This window comes from Equus przewalskii, chromosome 22 (assembly GCF_037783145.1).
Source record: "Equus przewalskii isolate Varuska chromosome 22, EquPr2, whole genome shotgun sequence".
NCBI classification, from domain to species: Eukaryota; Metazoa; Chordata; class Mammalia; order Perissodactyla; family Equidae; genus Equus; species Equus przewalskii.
In genome coordinates, this window is record NC_091852.1 from 49,367,721 (window position 1) to 49,387,935 (window position 20,215).

The following is a 20,215-nucleotide window of genomic DNA, read 5'->3' on the forward strand; positions in this document are numbered from 1 at the left end:
GTGCTGGGGGGCTTCTTCCAGGGAGAGCTGGGCGGGGTGGGGCCCCAAGGGCTGTCACTGCAGCCTCTTCTCTGGGACCTCTCCTCACCCACACCTGGAGCCCTCTTCTCCACTGAGATGCGGGCCTGCGGGAGTCTCCTGGTCCCCCCCAAGATGGAGATTGCATTTCTGTTTCTCCCTTGTTTTGGGGTGCTTGGGGAGTGTTTCAGTTGGGGGTCAACAAGAGAAACAACCAGCAGGAGATACGGATGAAGAGATTTATCGTGAGGAACTGGCTGGTGGGGCAGCTCCTGAGCAAGTGGAGACCCAAGGAGGGGTGGGCCAGGGTGGACCTTGAGGACGGGCTGGACTCCTGCTGGCCTGAGGCTGCTGCTCACAGCCGGAATCCTTCCTCCTCAGGAGAGCCTCCACCCTGATCAGTCAGGCCTGCCCGCGTCTTCTGGGATGACCCTTCCTTGATGCCAGCTGGTGATGGATGTGAATGACATACAGCATATACCTTCGTCTTTGATTGGGTGCTGGACTGTAGCCAGACACGTGAACCCGGCCATCAGAGCGGGGAGCACATCTTTTCTCTGCTGTCTTAATGCTTAATTTAACATCTTGTTGATGTTTTAAACAAGCAATCAGTGCTTTCTTCTGTAGCTAATTACTATGTTTAAATTTTAAAGTAGAAAAATGTACCAATGTCTCCCCACTGCCCGGAATGACATGGACTGGACAGCCCCTGTGTCCTGGGCACTATGACTGCCTCCCTTGGGCTCTCTCCATTCCTTGCACCAGTTCTATGAGGTCAGCCTTGCCATGTCTGGTCAAGATGACCAAATAGTCAGTTGGGAAGTCCAAACAGGGCAGGACACTGTGCGGAGCCTGACGTGCCAGGTCTTTGGTTTGGGGATTCCTGGTCTGGATTCCTCTTCTCAAGTCAAGGACATTGTAGGCTAGCACTTGGCCTCACACAGAGTGTCTTTTTATGGGGGTGGGAGATGGGGCAGCCTCTCCTGGCCGCGCAAGCCCCTTGCAGCCGCTCTCCTGCTGTTCTTCAAGGGAGCGATGCTGTGCGCACAGCTGCCTCTAAGAAATGGCAGCACCAAGTCTTTGTTGCTTTCCAACTAAATTCTACTGATCCCTTCCAGGAAGTCATTTGATTCATCCATTCCCCAAAATTTTTTCTTAAAAACAACAAACTTACGTTGCAAAAGTAATGATATGAATTTTGTTAAAAAATTCAAATCATAAACAGCATGTCATGTCAACTTCTAACTTCCCATTTCTCAAAGGCCAAATGTAGTTACTGGTAACAGTATGGTGTCTATCTTTCCAACTTTTTTCTCTACATATACAAAAACAATTTTTTCTTTTTGGTAAGAAATGTTCATATTAAATGTTTTTTAAAAGACTTGGTTTTTTCTCTTAATATGGCTACACAAACATCGTTTACTTCAAGGACTGGATGTATAGTTCTTTCTTATTCTTTTCAATGGCTGCAAAATAAACTAGAAGCTCCCTTCCCTCTGTGAATAAACCGACAGTCACCCACAGCACAGCAGCACGGGAGGCTGCTGGGTCCCTCTCCCCCTAAGGCTCCACATTTCTGCTTCCACGCTGGGGCTGTGTGTTGTTAGCTGTGTGTGTCCCCAAACCTGCTTCCAGGAGCTGTGCTTGTCATCGCACATGAATAACTTACTTGCATAACCTGTTAAGTCCAAGGGGATACAGTATAAAAGGAATGGAAAACTCAACTTGAATGCTTTGAAAATGCAGAATGAAGGAAAACTTGTTAAAACAGTTGCTGTTGAATTAGCTCTGAGTCATAATGAAAATTGATCAGAGTTTTGTGTTCAGGTTCCTAGGTATATGTAAACACGTCACTTTAAGGAAACCAACCCAGGAAATCGATGATGTAATATATGTGGTTTGTGAAGAAATTAATGTAAATAGAAATGAATAGCTTTTTGCTCAAAGAAAGAGTCTGGGCTCTCTATCAGTATGCTGATTAAATGATGGTTCATTTATGTGTTTTAGGTTAAAGTTAAAATAAAATCTTTATTGTAGGTATACGTCATTTTTTAGGATTTCACATCTTTATATGATGGACTTCCATCAGTCAATCATCTATGAATCCCAGTCATGTTGGTAAGAAGGTGCCCACTGACCTGGATTCCAGAACACGGCTGTGCCTTCTTCTCATCACTCCTTGCTCTAATTATTTCAAATTTTCTTTCGTGTGGTTCAAGATAATGTGTAAATACTCACAGATTACACCTGAGCTTGCTGCCTGCTGTGGGATGTCTATTTAATTACAAATGTGCATGCTTATGTGGCCCTATGTTTATGAGAATGGCATCGTGTGTTAACTCATTTGTCTTACTCTCAGTGCCCATCAGGGAGGGGACTGCACATGCAGGTTGTTAGAGGTGCGACAGTGTGACCATGGCTAGTTAGTGTTTGTTTAAGCTATTCCTTGAGGTCTTTTGAAAATAGAATTCTCCCTCATTGTCAGCTAGTGTTTACTTTTTGATATCTGAAATCATTTTTTTTTTTCTGCTTTTTCTCCTCAAATCCCCCCAGTACATAGTTGTGTATTTTAGTTTTGGGTCCTTCTAGTTGTGGCATGTGGGATGCCGCCGCGGCTTGGCCTGGTGAGCAGTGCCATGTCCGCGCCCAGGATCTGAACCGGCAAAACCCTGGACCGCTGACGTGGAGTGCGCGAACTTGACCAGTTGGTCACAGGGCCGGCCCCTGTAATCATTTTTAATGATTAAGAAAATTAATCACACATTTCTCCTTAAAAAAAACATAAACTAGAGAAAGAAGGATAACTTTTTATAATGTTAATTAATGTCTATGCCAAACTAAAAACAAATATTAGTGGTATAACCCAGATACTCCCATTCATAACGAGGCCAATTAAAAAAAGCTTTATGTGGCACTGAAGTCTTGACAATGTAGTAAGACATGAAACAGAAACAAGGGGGGATTTAATGGGTTGTACAAGATGCAGTTATTGCTTTTATGAGACTATGTGCCTTAAAAACCCAAGTGAATAGACTAAAAACTTTTAAAAGTAATTAGTAAATTTATTCATATATTTGGATAAAATATATATTGGAAAAGCTTTCCTATATATCACCAATAATCAGAAGCTGTATAGGGGAAAAATCCATGGCAAAAATCAAAAACAGATAAACCAGAGGCTGGCCTGGTGGTGCAGTGGTTAAGTTTGCACATTCTTCTTCGGTGGCCTGGGGTTCGCCAGTTTGGATCCTGGGTGCAGACTTATGCACCACTTGTCAAGCCATGCTGTGGCAGGCGTTCCACATATAAAGTAGAGGAGGATGGGTGTGGATGTTAGCTCAGTGTCAGTCTTCCTCAGCAAAAAGAGGAGGATTAGCAGCAGATGTTAGCTCAGGGCTAATCTTTCTCAAAAAAAAAAAAAAAACACAAAAAACCAACAGATAAACCATACCACCATATCATCAAAGATGTGTACTTCTATTGAAGTAACTTAAAAACTATACCACAGGATATGAGGGCATGTTATAATAATGAAATTTTTAAGAAGGACAATAATTTATTCATGCTCTGGAAGGCTCAATGTTATAAAGATGTCAGTTCTTTCCAGGGTAACAAACACTTAAAATAATCTCAATCCACATCCCAGGAGGACTTTTGGGGGATGCTGGGCAGAGTGACCCTGGGGCCCATCTGGAAGAATAAACAAATGATGAATGGTAAGAGAATTTTGAGTAGGAAAAGTGGTAAAAGGAGATCATTGCTGTGTTTTAAAAGATATTGTAAAGCTGCAGATGCTAATATGATTCTGCCCCGAATGCCAACTGGCCAATAGGAGAAAAGGCAAAGGAGACGAGTGAATTAGCAGGAGAAAAAGACTAATGGGCGGTACAGAAATTTAAAAAGTCCTCAGAATCCTTCAAAATCCAGAAATAGAAATGAAGCTTCATGATGGACTACTTTTTGGCTGTCAGATTGCAGAGTTTTACAAAGTTCTCCCCTTACACACAGCTGGTGGATGTGTGCATGGAGCAGCCTTTCTGCCCCGTGCTTTCCCTTGTAGGAATCCGTCCTGGGACCATGAGGAGACAAACAGACAGATTTACAGACAGGGCTGTGTATCGCAGCTTCATCTGGTGCAGTTCACGGTGAGGGGACAGTCTGAGTGTTCGGTCGTTGTGGAATAGTTAAGTCAGCTTTATGGGCTACATAGAGAAGTATTTTGTAGACATTTGAAAAATCACATTTTCAAAGCATAATCATACAGTGAAATCTTCATAGTGTGATGTTATCTATAATGATATGGGAAAATGTTTACAATATAATATTTATCTGTTTAATGATGACAGACTGAGTGCTTCCTATGCAACAGGCAGTGCCCCAAACTCCAGGCATCCCTTTCAACTATTGGCTGAGCCGGGATTTGAACCCAGGGAGCAAAACCATAGGACATCTACAACGATGGCGTCGGCATTCCCTCCTGGAAAAGCAGTTATTTCCCCCACAGCCGGGGGCCAGAACTGCCCTGTGCACCTTCCCATTTTCCCACCCAATTCGGTTTTCATAGAAGCCACAAGGGAGAGTGCCTAAAAGCCTCTGTCCCTGGCACCTGGGGATCCTAGCGGACTTAATGAGCCATAATGCCTTTCATTGATGCATTTGCTACAGGGAGGACCTTCTCTTTCTTTTCCCTGCTGGAAAGTCAGAGTGTTTGCCCCAGTCAGCAGTTTGTGGCAATGGAGAAATTCTGAGGATTCTCTCTGCGGTTTTGCTAAATTGATGGCTCTTCTTTCACAGTTCAATTCAGAGCTGAATCAGAAGTCCTGTGATTTAGAAAGAGAGGACATGTGATTGCTGTCCCCATTATTGCGGGGGTGGGGGGGGCCCTGTCCCTCAGGGCATCCCAAAAGATGGGAGCTGGGGTGTTTCTTCAAAGCTGCCTTCTCCCTCTGTCCTGGGTCTCAGGCCGGGTATTCCTGTAGAAATCATAAACAATTCAGGCAGTGGCAGCTCTGCAGGTCTTCCTAGGATAAGATCTCAAGGTGGTTTCTCAGATACTTTGCTCCCTGTGTCACCTTTTCACCCTAGACTGATTAGAGGCCCAGTTAAATGTGAGCAGGACCTACTGGTTGTCCGGCAGGTTTGGAAAGTTCCTGGCCCCTCAGCATGAATTATCCAGGCTGGGCATGTGGCCTGGGCCCGTCCTGAACGCCCCGTCTCGCACCTCGGAGCATCCGCTTTTGTGTGGGGACAAGTGGCCGAGTGGAGGTTTTCCTCTCTTGCTGGTGACTAGTCTTCCAGGACTCCCAAAAGCTTTCTTCCACATCCGGGGAGGGGCTGGTTTTAAGGGCTTCTGTGTATTACGGACTCATTGCCAGTGGTGGAAACAGATGTGTGTGTTTTTCTTATTGTCCCCTCAGTCTGAAAGACACATGTTATTTGTCACTGGCTTCCTTGAGGCCACAAAGAAACATTCAGGGCCCCAGCCATGTGGCCTGTCTGACTTGGGGCACGTGACTGAAGCCCAGAGCTCCCTCTTCACTTCATTTCCTGGAGGCCAGAGGACTGGGGGTGCCCTGTGGGCAGTGCTGTTCCCTGGGTTAAGGGGGCCTTGTTTTGGCAGAGAAGAAATTACGGCTGGCAAGGGGCCTGGCTGGGCCCTCCCCTCCTGCCGGGGCGGGCTGCTGCCTAATTGCAAACACATGGGCTGGTTCCAGAGCACGGGGATGGATTTCACGGCCCGCCCGGTGAGAGCCGTGTGTGTTTCACCCCGATGCCCTGTTTCTCGTCAAGGAAACCGGGGGGCCACATCCCAGGACCACAGTACAGCTGCCTCAGCTCGGGCAGGCCCCCAAATGTGCCTACCTCCAACATTTTTTGTGTAAGTTGGCGAACATCGGGATTTGGTTCCATTTCAGTCATCCTCGGTTTCCTCCTGCATTTTTGGCGAATGATTTTGAAGTCTTTCTCTCTTTTCCTTTCTCTTCCTCTGGACGTGTTTGCTCTTATAAATACACTCCTTAAACGGGGTGCCCTTCACACGGCCCCACCTCCTGTGCACACGATTCCCCAGGGCATGCTGTGGCTGCCCTGCTGGAGGCCTCCCTTAGAGTGGGAGGGCCCTGCCTAGACAGCAGAGTGGGTGGGGTTGTGGAGACCTCATGGTCTTGGAGCAGACCGATCTGTATTCAGTGCCCAGCTGCTCACTTCCTTGTGGCCCTGACACCTGTTGACCTTCCTGAGGTCCAGTCTCGATCTGTAGAATGCCGGCAGCAGTCTCTCCTGCAGGGCGGTCATGATGATGACTGAGAACGTGTGAAGGAGGGCCTGGCAAATGCGCGGTCAGGAGACCCCATTCTTATTTTCTCCCTGAGAGATGCATTGCATTGCTTTGAGCTAATGGCTCACTGTGAAAGACCTGCCTCCTGAGAGCTCAGCTTGTGGACCTGTGTGGGAAGAGCAGCAAAAGCTCTGAGGCCCTTAGAGGGACCACCCTGGATACAGCAGGTCGACATTTCAAGGAATTTGGGAGACTGAGAAGCCTCATGTGTCAGGAACTTTGCGGGTGCTGCATATCAGCACCCTCCCTGGGAACCTAGCCGTCTAGTTGTAACCCTGTTATTCTGCAGCACCCTGCCAGCGTGGGCCTCTTTGTTTCCCCTCATCTTTTGATCATGAAAGTTTTCAAGTATGTAAAAAAGTTGAAGGTGTGTGCAGCAGACACATATAAACTCTCCACCGAGACTTGACAGTCGTTAATGCTTCTTGTTCTCTCTCTCTGCCGCCTACACACACATTTTCTAAAACTGTTTGTTGAGTAGTTTGAAAATAAGTTGTTGACATCGCGACATTTCCGCCCACTCAATACTTGAGCACCCGTCTTGTAAGAATGTCTTTCTTCTAAGAATGTCTTTCTTCTACATAGCGGCAGTGTGGTTCTTGCACAGAGGACATCAATCATCAATGTTTGCCGGATAGTCACTCTTCTCCAGGTCTCTCCAAAGTGTGCTGGATTCCTTTCTTCTCCCCAAACCAGGATCCACTCAAGGTTCGCTCATTGATTTGGTTGTTATAACTGTTTGGTCTGTTGAATCCAGAACCTCCACAACCGCCACCACCACCCTTTCTCTCGTCTCCATGACATGGACGATTTGGAGCGCACAGGCTCGTTTGCTTGTGGAAGGTCGCGCGTTCTGAATCTGTCGGACTCCTTCCTCCCAGTGATGCTGTGCTGGTTCCTCTCTCCCTTGTGCTTGCTCTTAGGCCGACACTTGAATGTCTGTGGCCGGAATCCTGAATGGGTGAAGCTCTGTGCTCCCTGCCTTATTGTACGTGGAGGTCAAATGGTCCCACTGGCAGGGATGCTAATGCTGACCATGTGTGGTGACCACCCTCCTTTCCTGTGTCAAGGCGCATCGTTTTCCTGTCTGTGAAGACACTTGGACATCTTGCATAGATCCTGTTACCCAAAGAGGCTTCCGCTCAGTGCTTTTGCCTGAATCAGCTGTTACAGAGCAGGTTGCAAAATGACGATGTTCTCATGTAGTCATTTCTACTGAAAGGTGTCTCCCCACCCCAATTTTTGAGAATCGTTAAGGACTGATGATTTTTTAAAGGAACTCAATGTAGGATGATTACTTAAAGTCGTTTCTGTCTTTCCTGATACTCGCATTTGGTCAAGGGGCTGCATTAAGCTGGTGCCTGAGTCCTTCACTTGACTCTGCAGTGTTCGCTGCTTCCTTGCTGTCTGGCACAGTGGTGTCCTGGCTCACCTTTGCATCCCCTGTCCCAGACTGACGATCAGCCATTTTCCCAAGGAGCCTTGTGGTAGAGAAACCAGCGTGTGGGCACTGGGGTGCCCATAGCACCTGGGCTCTCGCTGCTTCCAGGCCCTTTCCGTGATTAGCACCAGGAAACATATGTTTTAAAAAATTGTGACTTTGTCTAGATACTTCCAATCCAAAGTTGATATTGGAACGCAGGCCTCTACATTTCTATCACTTTCCTGAATTCCCCAGGTCCCCCTTTTGGTTAGCTGTTTGTTTGCCATTTGAAGGGTCTTTGCTTGGTTTGTGTTGAGTAGTGAGTTTTTTAAGCTACCTTCCTTCCATCTCTTCTTTGCTCACGTCCACCCTTTGCTAAGTTAAGCACCAGTTTCACGTGACATGCCCAGGAAGTATAAAGAGAGGGACCCTAGGTCCTGGGCACAGGGACGATTTGGTCTTATGTTTTTCAGCCGATTTCTGCTTCATCCCCTTAGAGAAATGTACATTTCTGGGAGAGGGAGAGCCTCACAGCTTGAAAGAATTTGTCCAGTTTTGCTGTATCATTCCTAATGAGTTCAGTGTGTGTTAGACACCCGTAGGACTGTACTCCTGCCCCCGTGGGATATTGCCGTGGGAGGATTATCCTCGCTCCCGTGGCCTTTAGGATAGCATGCCATCTCTTTACAGTGGCCTGCTGGCCCCTCCTTGTGGGGGGCATTTTCAGCTTTCCTCACACCGTGGACGTCTTTAAACCCGTTTCTGTTCTCACGAGCGTTGTGACCCCCTCAGTTCCCTCAAGGAAGCTAGACTGACCCTGAGCCATCTTGAGTGTTCCACTTGCTGACCCTGTGCCCCGTGGCCAGAGCTTGGCTGGGCTGGCCGTCCCAGGAGCACCTTAGGAGCAGGTGCCACCGCTAGTGACCCGCTTGAGAACATGCAAGTGGATGACTCCTAGACAGGCTGGGTGGGTATGGGTCTCCTCTTGTCCTGGGATGTGGGGTGAGTGGCTGCTGTCTCCATGGCGAAGGTGGGTTGCTTTGCTGCCCGGCCTCAGGGTTCAGCAGCACTTTGCCTCGGTCCTGTTAGACTTCTGCTCCACCTCTGAGTGACCCCCGCGTAGCCCTGCAGGCCTGGATGACGGCGGCCCGGGGAAGAGAGGTCTTGCCTTTGTAACACGATATGTTGAAGCATTCCCCTTTGTGTAGAGATTCACGATAGCCAAGTGTTTCACTTGACGTGGATTTGTTGTTGGTGTTGCTATTTTGTTCTATTGCAAGAATCAGTTATCCAATCTCTGGGTTTTCTCTGAGGGTATCTGAAGCTTCTGGATCTGGAAGACCCCAGCTTAGGTCCTGCCGCCTGGTCTGCTCAGAAGGGCAGAGCCCAGGTGCTCGCCTGTGGCGGGTCACTTATCTGCAGCCCACCTTGCTGTGCCCGCCACGGGCTACGAGCCCACACAGAGTTTCTGGGACCCTGCCATCCTACCCTGGCTCGGCCAGGGCCACCCATACTTCCTGGTGGAGCAAGGTGATGGAATTAGGGGGGCAGCTGTGACAGGAGGGGTAGCTGTTCTTACAGAGACCCGTGTGTGCGTGAGTGTGAGTGTGTGTGTGTTCTCTGATGACTGGAGACTTGCTCTGCCCTGAGGGAGGGAATTGCCTTGTGCCCACGGATGGGATCTAATGGGTTTCATGAGCATCTAGTTTGTGCATGGCCCTTGGCTTTGTTCTCCGGGGGGATGTAGGAGAAATATAAGCCCTGGCCTTGCTCACTGGAGCATCCAGTCCAATTCCTGCTGGGTTTTTTGTTTCTTTGTTTTGGTGAGGAAGATTGGCCCTGAGCTAACATCTGTTGCTAATTTTCCTCGTTTTGTTTGAAGAAGATTTGCCCTGAGCTAACACTGTGCCAGTCTTCCTCTATTTTGTATGTGGGATGCTGACACAGCGTGGCTTGATGAGCAGTGCGTAAGTCCTTGCCTAAGATTGGAACCTGTGAACCCCAGGCTGCCAAAGTGGAGTGTGCGAACTTAACCACTACGCCACCGGGCAGGCCTCTGATTGTTTGTTTTGTTTTTTGGTTAATAAAGTTTTTATTTTCCCTCTGTTACTTTTATGGCTTGTCTGTTTTCTTTCTCAGTCATTTCATAGATTAGATTTGAGCAAAGCCACAATATGTTTTCTCATGTGGTCCGTCATCACACCTTGGTGAAACTCAGATCGGGCAATTCTGTGACAAGATCTCACGGGTAGCTTGATGCAGTCCTGCTCTTGAGGACATCTCGAAGGGAGCCTGTTCCACCAGTCCTGCCTCACTTGCTCCCAGGGACTGAAGCTTCCAGTGCACTAAGCAAGGGACCTTTGATTTCCAATTTCCTGAGCCAAGATCCACATGCCTTCTGTCTTGGAGATGAGGCTTCGAGAGCTCATATCCCATGCCTGGAGTGAGATGAGAACTGGGCTCCTCCAGTGACCGGGGTTTCTAGTGGCCTACCCTATTGAGTTGTCATGGGGTGGTGTGCACATGTGGCATTCACCACAGGGCTAGGAAATGCCAAGTGATGATGCTGAATGTGCCAGTGTGGTAGGATGGCAGAGCTACTGGGGTCCTTGCCCTGACAGCAAGATGGTCTTTCCTGGCGGAAATGTTTATGTCCTGGAGTGAGCGTCTGAGCCAAGCCTGTGCTTGAGGGAGTGGGAGACTGAGGGTGAGACCCAGGCAGGTCGGCCTGTGTCTGAGTGAGTGGAACGGGGTGACTGAGCAGCACTCTGGCTGTGGAGGGTGGGGTGACAGGAGCCGTGACCAGAGGGGCTGCCCTGGGGGGCAGCAGTGGACCTGTGGGTGTCACTGAGGGAGTGGGCTGCAGTGGGTGTGGAAAGGAGAGCAGGATGGTGTGGAGAGCAGAGTGGTGGCTCTGTGGTGGAGGGGAACATTCCGTCACTAAAGAGGAAGCTGGTCAACAACAACAAAGCGGCCTGAGTGCCCGTCACACACCGTCCACGTCAGCTGGGGCCGCTGTGACAAAGCCTGGCCCGCTGGCAGCTCCACCAGCAGACCTTTACCATCTCACGGTCTGGAGGCTGGAAGTCCCAGATCAAGGCGTCGGCGGGGTTGGTTCCTTCTGGGGGCTCTCTCCTGGGCTTGCGGACGGCCCTCTCTTCCCCGTGTCCTCACATTGTTTTCCCTGTGTGTGTGTCTTGTCCACATTTCCCCTGTTTATAAGGACGCTGTCATACTGGATAGGGCCCACCCTAATAAGCTCGTTTTAACTTGATGACCTCTGTAAAGGTCCTCTTCCAAATAGGGTTGCATTCTGAGCTGCTGGGGGCTAGGACTTCAGCCTTTGAGTTTTAGGGGATGCTATTCAACCCCTGCAGGTACATAGATTGTGAAGCTCTGGGCTACATAGTAACCAGTGGTGCTTTGGAAAAATCAGTGCCTACAGGTGTAGGAGGGGGCAGGGAAAGGAGCTTGGGGACAGACCCTCCCCGTGAATGGTTTGCAGCTGCTTTTGTGACTGTCAATCTTGGGACTATGTTGAAGCCACTGTGCCTGTTCTCTGTTCTGGGCTGGGGACGGGACCTCCTGGCTCTTCGTAGGGTCCCCAGGACACCTCCCTGCAGAAAGTTCTGGGCATTCCTCTTTACTTGTGGCATGCTATGCCGTTTCTAGGGCAAACCTCCAAATTTGGTTTTTCAACAGTTTTCACCTGCTGTGGCCACAAACAAGTAGGCAAGTGGACACTCTGCTTTTCTTGGATGAGTAGAGGCGGATGGTGGAAGGAGGGCTGCGCGGCTACGTGGGCACCTTCTGCGGTTGGAATTTCTAGACTTGCTTCTTACTCTCTTCTGCACCAGTTCTTGGTAGATTTTTCTTGCATAACTATTAACAAGTGGCAAAATCTAATGAAAAAGTGCATCTGACCCTGATCTGAGGTCTTCTTTGTTTCGAGGTCATCCCCCTTGTTAATGGCAGTCGTTTCTCTTCTGCTTCTCTGTGGGCAGATCCACTGGGCGTTCTTTTATAGGTGACCTCCACTTGGAAACATTCTCTGTCCTTCTCTCTTGTAGCCATCACCTGTGTGTCCTCTCCTGGCTTTTCTTTCTGTGTCCATCCTCTAAATGCCAAGGGCTGGGGCCAGTCTGCTCCCTTCCCCCCGTGCCCCCTGCCTCAGCTTTCAGGCTCTTGTGGAAGCTGCAAGCTCCCAGATACTCATCTCTGGTCCAGATACGGCCACGACAAGGTTCTCCTTTCCCTTGGAGACACTCCCGCGGTCATCTTGACATCTCCAGGCAGCTTCTCTCTAATTGCTGTTGCTGCCCAGGAGGGGTTATGTGGCCTTCGTAGGTGCCAGGGAGCTGGAGCCTGAGGACCAGGGACGCTGGCCTCTCTGAGGGGAGGACAGGAACCTGCACCATCCCAGGTTCTATCCGGAAGGGAAGAGGCGGAGGGAAGGGGGGGTGGGTTTGCGGATGGGTTCCCAGGGGAGCCAGGGTCAATCTGGAAGCCTGGAACATTGGTGCAAACGCTCCAAAGGGAAAGATAATAAGCGTTCCAGCCCTGGCACCTCCAGGTAGGTCACAAATCCTCAGGGGCCACAAATGGCCCGGTGTGTGCAGCATGATGGAGGTAGCCTTGCTGAAACACCGGCTGCTCTACCCCGGGAAGCGTAACCTCAGAGGACAGAACCGCAGCGAGGGGATCATGGCTCCAGCTTATATTGCCTGGTGTGATCTCATTTGCACGGAGCACTTTCAAGTCTGTTTATTCTTCTGTCTTTTCAACCCTGGCTGCATGTGCTGGAATTTCCTGGGGTCCCAGTCCCGGGGTTCTGATTGCATTGGTCTCTGTGAGGCCCTGGCATCCATCTTGCTCAAATTCCCCAGCTGATTGCCATGTGCAGGCAGCACTCCTCTGATCTAGTCTGCCCCCTGCCTTTTTCAGAAGGACTTGGGGCTTAGGCAGCTCATGAGCCCCGCCTGGAGCCATCCTCTTACTCTGGGGCTGGTACAGCCTGGCTGGAGGAGGTCCCTGACTCCCCAAATATGAGGCGACGGTGGTGAGCTCACACAGGGGAGGCCTGGATCAGGCACGCAGACCTGAAGATGACAGCTGTCTTTGAAATCTTTTTTTCTTTTTACTTAAAAATTAATATGAATTTTGATTGTTCTCTATTACAAAGCCATGTTTGTTTTGATTTTTTAGATTTCCCCTCGAATTTTCAGTTAATAAAAAAAACCCACTGCCTGGGAAGATGGACAGGTTTCCCCTGTGGCTCCTGACTCATCTAGCTCCAGTCACACACACATGCATACAGGCAAAGACACACAGACACACACACACACACACACACATAGATGTGCACAGAGACATATACACAGACACACACACACTCACACACAGACTTCTCCCCCTGCCTTGGGACCTCACGGGGAGGAGAGTGAGAAGCGTGTGCATTCTCTGTGTGGCTACGAGGTGCCCCGGAGGTGGAGGAATCAGAAGCCTGGGGAGGAGATGGAAGCAGACGGGTGCCGGCTGAGCTTCTGTGGTGTGATTGTTTTGTTCCTGTGCTTTATCAGTTCTTGCCCCATTAAAGGCGTAAACTGTGCTTCATCGGAACTAAGCCCTGGGCTGGTGCATCGTGAGTCCCCAGCGCCCCGGCGCTCTGCTCCTTGCCCCTGGCCCACCCCTCCGTGGGCTGCATTGGAAGCTTCCTTCGCATCCCCGAAGCCCACCTGGCCCAGGTGATTCCCGGTGGTAGGCACGTCCCTGAAGCTGGACCACCAGGCTCCTCGCTGGTGTTGACGCTGGGAAGGAGGGGTGACGTCTTCCGGGTCTGCTTGGGCAGGGCTGTGGGAGCAGTGGGGATATATTTTCTTCATGGAGCAGAAAGGAGGGTGCCATTTTCCAGAACAGAGAAGGTGACGTGGACACACAGAGAAGAGCAGAAAGGAGAGGCAGAGAGCGGATTCTGCAGGCCCGAGAGGTCCTCTTTCAGAACGTCCGCAGCTCCGCCGGTCGGAGGCAGGGAAGTGACCCAGGGTCCGGGGTCAGAGTTCGCTAGCGTTGATTCCCGCTGAGTTGGTTGCATCTGTTCCAACTCAGAGAGGCTGAAGTGCTTACTCCTGGAGCTCTGGGGGCGTCTCTTCCCCACTCTGGGTGGTGTTGTGTGTTTCCAGGCTGCCTTAGTCCTTCGGGCTGCTGTAACACAATGCCACGGACTGGGGTGCTGACAGACGACCGACATTGATTTCTGGCAGTTCTGGGGGCTGGGAGCCCGAGACCCTGAGATCAGGGTGCCGGCGTCGTTGGGTTCTGGCGAGAGCCCTCTGCCAGGTTGCAGATGGCCACCTTCTCCATGTCCTCACTTGGTGGAAGGGGCGAGGGAGCTCCCTGGGCCTCTTGTATAAGGCCACTGATCTCATTCCTGAGGGCCCCACCCTCATGACCTAGTCACCTCCTGAAGGTCCCATCTTCTGATACCATCACATTGGGGATTAGGTTTCAAATGTGAATTTTGAGGGGTCGCAAGCATTCAGACCATAGCACGAGTCCACCGGGGCGGCTGCAAAGTGCCCCTAAGTTCTGCCCCCATTCTTTCTGTTTTCTCTTGTATAAAAGGGTTAAACTTATCTACAACCAGCTCAGGCAGTTGTTCCAGTTCCTTCTACAGAGAGCCACGGGGGTTTCCTCTGTAACAAGTTCTTCCCCCCTCTGCCCCAGAGGGCTCTGTTAGGAACGATTTAGTGTACTCGGTATCTGGTGTCCAGGCAGCATGAGGTGCTCAGCGGGGGAGGGCTGGCAGTGCCACTTAGGGGAAGTGAGTGGCTGTGGTGGGGTTGAGGAAGAGGATTCGTGGGGACGTGTGGCCTTTTGTTCTGGTTAAAGATATTACAAGTGATACTAGTGCATGGAGAGTGTTGTTAAGAAACGTTGAGTGTTTCTGCCCAACTTGAATGAAAGAAAGGCATTTAGCTGTGCATATCAAAGAATAGAAATCTGTCATCTTAGAGGTCACTAATTTACAGTTATGTGACACAGATTTGAGTAATCAGAGGATTTGATCACCAGGCATGTGAAACCTATACAAATGTTGGTCGACGTTCTTGGAAAGAAGTCAAACTTTGAGACTGTTTGAGCAAGTCATGACTCTTTAAAGGTTGCCACAAACTGAATTGATTTAGTTTGGCAGAAACTACAAAAACAAACATGGAGTTTAGAAAAGCAGAGGCTCATGTGATCACAACTCTGGCCCCGGAGAAAAGGAAATGCTTCATAAATTGCACCGTGGACCAGCTTGCTAGGCTCCCTCCCCCCACCTGATAATTTTAAGATCGTCTGGAACAGCTATAAACAAAAGCTGGAGACGCTGAAACAGCCTCATCGGCCCCTCCCCCCTCTCCTGCTTTCTTTCCCCTCCTCCCGTTAATAACCCGCTGGGCTTGTGGTTTCTTTCTGCTTTTACTCCCTAAGTAAATCTTCATCATGGTAGTTAAACCTGGCCTTGACTGTTCCTCTGTTTCCATGGATACCAGATGGGGCCTGGGCTTTGCAAGATGGCTGCAGCACTGCCCAGATCCAGAGGGGCCGTGGTGCTGCGTCCCTGGGCATCAGCACCTAGACCAGGGGGACTGAGGGAGGCCCCTTCTTGGGGCCAGGCTCGTGCCTGCCAGGTATGAAAAGGTGGGATGACAGCCATCAGGGTGCAAACCCCCTTCTCTGGCTCCTTGTAGTACACAGTCTCTTCTCAGATGCGTCCACACACTCTGAGGCCACAGTTACGCTGGTCCTGACTTGGCCTTGCTCATTTATGGTGACCATGTGATCCCATCATTTAGCCATAGGGCTGGCATAGAGGTCTAGGCAGCCACCTCTATCTCTGGACACCATGGAAGGCCTCCCCAACTGTTGGAGACAGTTCACTGTCCTGGAACGACCTCGGGGAGTGGGGGCTACACCCACCAGGTCTGCCCCCAAGCTGGGTCCAAACCTTCCTCCCCCAGCTCAACCGCAGAAGTGAAGCAGAAGTGAAGTTGGCCAAGACTGAGGCCAAGGGCCTCGCCAGCATCGAGCTTCCAGGATGAGTTGCCTGTTGTGTTTGAAGTGGGGGTCAGTGCTCCCCCTTGCCTATGGGAGGGAGGGGAGCGCCTGGGAGGCAGGCAGAGCTGGGGGGTGCCAGAGGCCATGGGGCTCCCTCCCAAGAATCTTCATCTCTCTTTCTTCAGAAATGCATGGTGGCTTCAAAGTAATCCAGATGCATTGGCGGTCAGTTAAAATACATTTTGTCACATTTTTAGGAAAGTCAAAAAAATAATGTCAACTTAAAATAAAAAGTACAATTTGCTAGTGAGTGGTTATAAGTGTTTCATAAGTCCCATTTATAAGTGTCTTTTCTTTTTGAAGTTGGGTTCAAAACCAGTAACAAATGGTAAATCATGGTCATTGACTTACTGTGCTGTGTTCTTGCTTCTTTGTCTCATGTTTAAATTCCCTGTGGGTTGTCATGTCATTTCCCTTGAATATACACAACCCACCAATTCTCGACGGGAGTAGAGGCCATAAACAGCTAAAAAAACATACAAAGGATTGAGGACAGAGGTGAGGCAATGAAGACGGACTGTGAGGGGATGTGACAGAGTGATGGGGCCTGGGGACCGGGGGATGCTTTCAAGGAGGTGGCATGGAAGGCTAAGCAGGGGCTCATGTATGGAAAGCAGGCCAGCGTCTTCTGGCAGGAAAGGGTAGACCAGGGCCAGCAAGGAGGGCAGGCAGCTGCTCTGGAAGGAGAGGAGGCCTGCCACAGTGAGGACTGGCCTTTGCAGCGGGTGGTGAGGGCTGGGGGCTGCAGTTGAAGTGGGGTGGGCGGCTCCTTGGAGGGTTGGAAGCAAGGAAGTGACATCATGGGATTTATCTTTTGAAAGGACCCCTCTGGCTATGTGCTAACAGATGGGTTAGGGTGGTTGAGTGTGGAAGTAGGGAGCCTGTGTGGAGGCCATGTTGGTGGGCCAGAACAAGGATGGTGGGGTAGGGGAGAAGGAGAGAAGGAACTGGCTTTCGGACCTGTCCTGGGGGTGGAACTGGACTCCTGACACACTGGTGGCTAGGAGTTAGGGGAGGTTAGAGCAAGATGATGGCTGGTGTTTGCCTTGAACAACTGGACCAAAGGTGAGACTGTTCATCAGTTATTAAGAAGGTTTTTAAGAGAGGGAAGCCGTGCGCTCTTAGAGTTCTACAAGGCTGTCTGTTGTCAGTGGCCCGTGGCTGTGAGCCTACTGAGAGAAGGGCCGTGGAGAGCAGGTGTAAGGGCAGCCCGTCCCCTGTTGGTGGTTATTGCTTTTGTGTTGTTGCTGTTGGACTTTTGAAACATACCCATCTTTCAGACATCTGGGTGTTGCCTAGGGATTTGGTGATTTCCTCCTAATCAATTAAAAAGGGCCCCCAGAGCTACTCTGCATTGCAAAGTGGTCCTTTTTGATTTCTTTGGCATTCCATCAAAATAGTTTTGGTTTGCAGGGAATTTACATGATGTTTACATGAAGTTTACATCAGTTTCTCAAAGGCTGACAGTCGAGGTGCTGTCACATTTTCCGTCAGGAATACCCCTCGATAGCCAGCAGGCAATTTCTGAGCTAAGAACAGTATTTACACTGTTTATTTGAGGATTAGTAAAAATCCTGTAATTCTCTATGAGCCTGTCAGAAGCAAGAGGAGCTTGATTTAAGGCCTCAGTCTTGAGCAGAATGCATTCGTTTCACCTATAAATAGTTAATGTTCTCTTTTAAGCACCTTTTCTGACCCTTGTATTCTAATTGCCTTAAAGTTTATTTTTCAAACCGTGTGATAACTTTTATTATGAATGAAAATGCCTGTGGTTTCTTTGCGACTGAGAGGGAGCTGTAGGACTCTGCAATAACCGCTCATCAGAGAGCAGTCCTTTTCTGTACGCCATGAATCTGTAATGTGGCATCTTGGAAGCCATAGATCATTTTCAAATGTAATGCGTATCATTTATTATGGAAAAGGGTAGTTGACATTATTGGATTTCCTCCTTGAAAGGTAATCTATATACCCATGAAGTTTTTCTTAAACCCATTACACAAGTAGCCTTTCACAATTCACTGGAAGAATTAAATTGCTTGCAGTCGCCAATCCTGACTTAGAACCGTTGTCATTTTTCTGTGCTCTGTTTTCTGAACAGGTGCTGAGAGAGAACTTTGCTGGGTGGCACACACTTGACCAGGCACTCTGCAAGAACAGTTTATTTCTCATCCTTTCCTGTGACTGCAGGAAGCGGGGAGGACTGTCACCGAACAGATGAGCCCCGTGGGTGATGAGGAAGGGTGCTCAGTGAGTTGAGCTGTGGAAACCAGCAGGGCCTGGGTTTGAAATCAGTGTTCTTTGTTTTGTTTTTCAAATTCCAAAGCCTCAGTTCTTATTTTACAATCAAGCTTCGGGTAATCGGTAAACACCCTATCTCCTTTTCCTCGGAGTTCCATTGTATTCCCACCATCGTCCAGATCCTTGAGCTGCAGGAAGGAACCCTGTCACTTTTAGCTTACAGGGAAGGAATTAGGAGCACTGATGGAGTTCCTAAACCTCAGGGGAACGGAAGTGAACTTTTTTTTAATGTGGTCCAAAGTGTGGTCCTTAGGAGCTGGTCTGCTTTAGCAGTATTGCTTATAGCGATGTTCTCCTTTTGTTTTCTGTCTAGAAGTCAGGCTTGTTGGCGGTGCTGTGGTCACTGAGGGAGAACCCTAGAAGTTGACTAGAATCTGGGATGACTGCCATACCGTCTCCTTCAGGAAGCCCCTGGAGCCTGTCATATCTGCAGGGCTGGTGCCCCTCCTCGGCAGAGCGCGCACAGGGCTGCAGTGGAGGCCAGAGGATGTGTGCATGGGAGTGGTTTTCTGTTCTCTGGGTGCTGACAAAGCTGGGCTGTTGCCCTCCAGACATGGGAGATGACTTCCAAGGGTAGAACTATACCAAGGTTTCTTTTACTTTAATTTCTTTCCCCTTGAACATTTTTCTTCTTGACAGAACACCTCATTTTGCAATTTCTTCTCCTTTTGGAGAGAAAATTCAGTGCCATTCAGGATTACTATTGAGCACCCATAGTGCCCACCAGGTCCTCAGCTCTGCTGTTCTGCCATCTTTAAGTTTTCCCAGTGGATTTTGCTTATGTCCTTGTGTCCAAGGGCCTTGTCTTAACTGGGCTTGAGGAGTCCTCACAGTCCTGGGTCGTCAACACTCTCTCCCGTGGCCTGCATGGTTATGATGGGATGCATCATAGGGAGGGTCAGAAGGGCCTATTCAGAGAACTTTCTAGAGTGGGCCCTGACTTCATACTGAGTGGTGCATTGCAGCCAAGGGGACAGAATCTTCTAGAAGACTGCTCTGGGCTCCGGGCAGGGACGAGTTGGGTTTCTGCGGTTGGATGTTTTTTGATATCCCATTGCTGTGTGGTTACTCAAGGATCTAGAAAGCAGGCCTCACAATGTGGGCCTATTTACAATTCACAAAGACCCTCTCTCACGTCATAATTTCCCCTCTGCCCATTTATTTGGCTCCTTTAAGCGTGTGGGTTCTGAGTGGTGTTCCACAGACGGCAAACCCGCCCCGACCCAGACGCGCCAGCCCCAAACAATCTGGTTACTGTTTAAACAACCGGTGTAAATAATGAGTCCCTCCATTCCTGGGAGTATAAATACATTTAGACAAGTAGGAGTTCTGTCGAGTGAAAGTTTAGGTTATGCAAAAACAGCAGCAGCTGTAATTTGTAGGCCCTTGTAGAGAGAGGGGTGTGAGTGATGTAAACTGGAGAAAGCCTGCGTTCCGTTTATGTATATTTTGTCATTGTGCCAAGAGGCTAACTTTGCTATATTCCCTTCGCTGTGAATTAATCTTGAGAGGGCAGCACCTGCCAGAAATTCTTTTTTTTTTAGCCAAAAGTCAATTTCGTACGGGTGGCTGGTGTTAACGAGCACCCTGGCAGGCCTGGGTTGGGGATGACCGTTGACTTTGTGCGGGGAGCTGAGTTGGTTAGCTGCTCTTTTCCTAGCGCTGAGAAAATAATTAAAGGCAAACCCCAAAGGCGTGTGATTAAGGTGAACTCAGCAGCAAGGAGACAGAGGCGCACGCACAGAAGAGCCGGTGGTGGCGCTGGGCCGGAGCCCCGTGCTTCCCGACTCTCGCAGCCACGGAGGCGGCTCAGCCAGCGGCGGCTCTGGTGGGGCCCTCCTGGGGAACGGGCAGAGCAAAGGCCCCCTCTTTTTATTTTTTTGGCCAAGGTAGGAACTGTCTGAAGACCTATAAAATTAAGTGTTCTTCTTTACAGGGAGAAACCGGCGAGGCGAGGGTCGCTGGTCGTGGGGGTTTACTGGGCCTTCTCCCCACGATGCACCCGTCACGCCTTCCCGGCTCCGATCCAAGGCCTGTTT

The 20,215-nt window shown here is 49.7% G+C and overlaps 1 protein-coding gene and 1 long non-coding RNA gene across 9 annotated transcripts in view; both read left to right on the forward strand.

Annotated features, from left to right (window-relative positions):
- Positions 1-20,215, forward strand: part of ROR2 (receptor tyrosine kinase like orphan receptor 2) — a 204,045-nt gene that overhangs the window by 102,442 nt on the left and 81,388 nt on the right. The gene's annotated exons all lie outside the window — the stretch shown is intronic.
- On the forward strand, positions 15,319-16,126 carry LOC139078662 (uncharacterized). Its single transcript, XR_011531685.1, has 3 exons — positions 15,319-15,451; positions 15,782-15,887; positions 16,004-16,126. It is a non-coding gene; the product is annotated as an uncharacterized lncRNA (long non-coding RNA).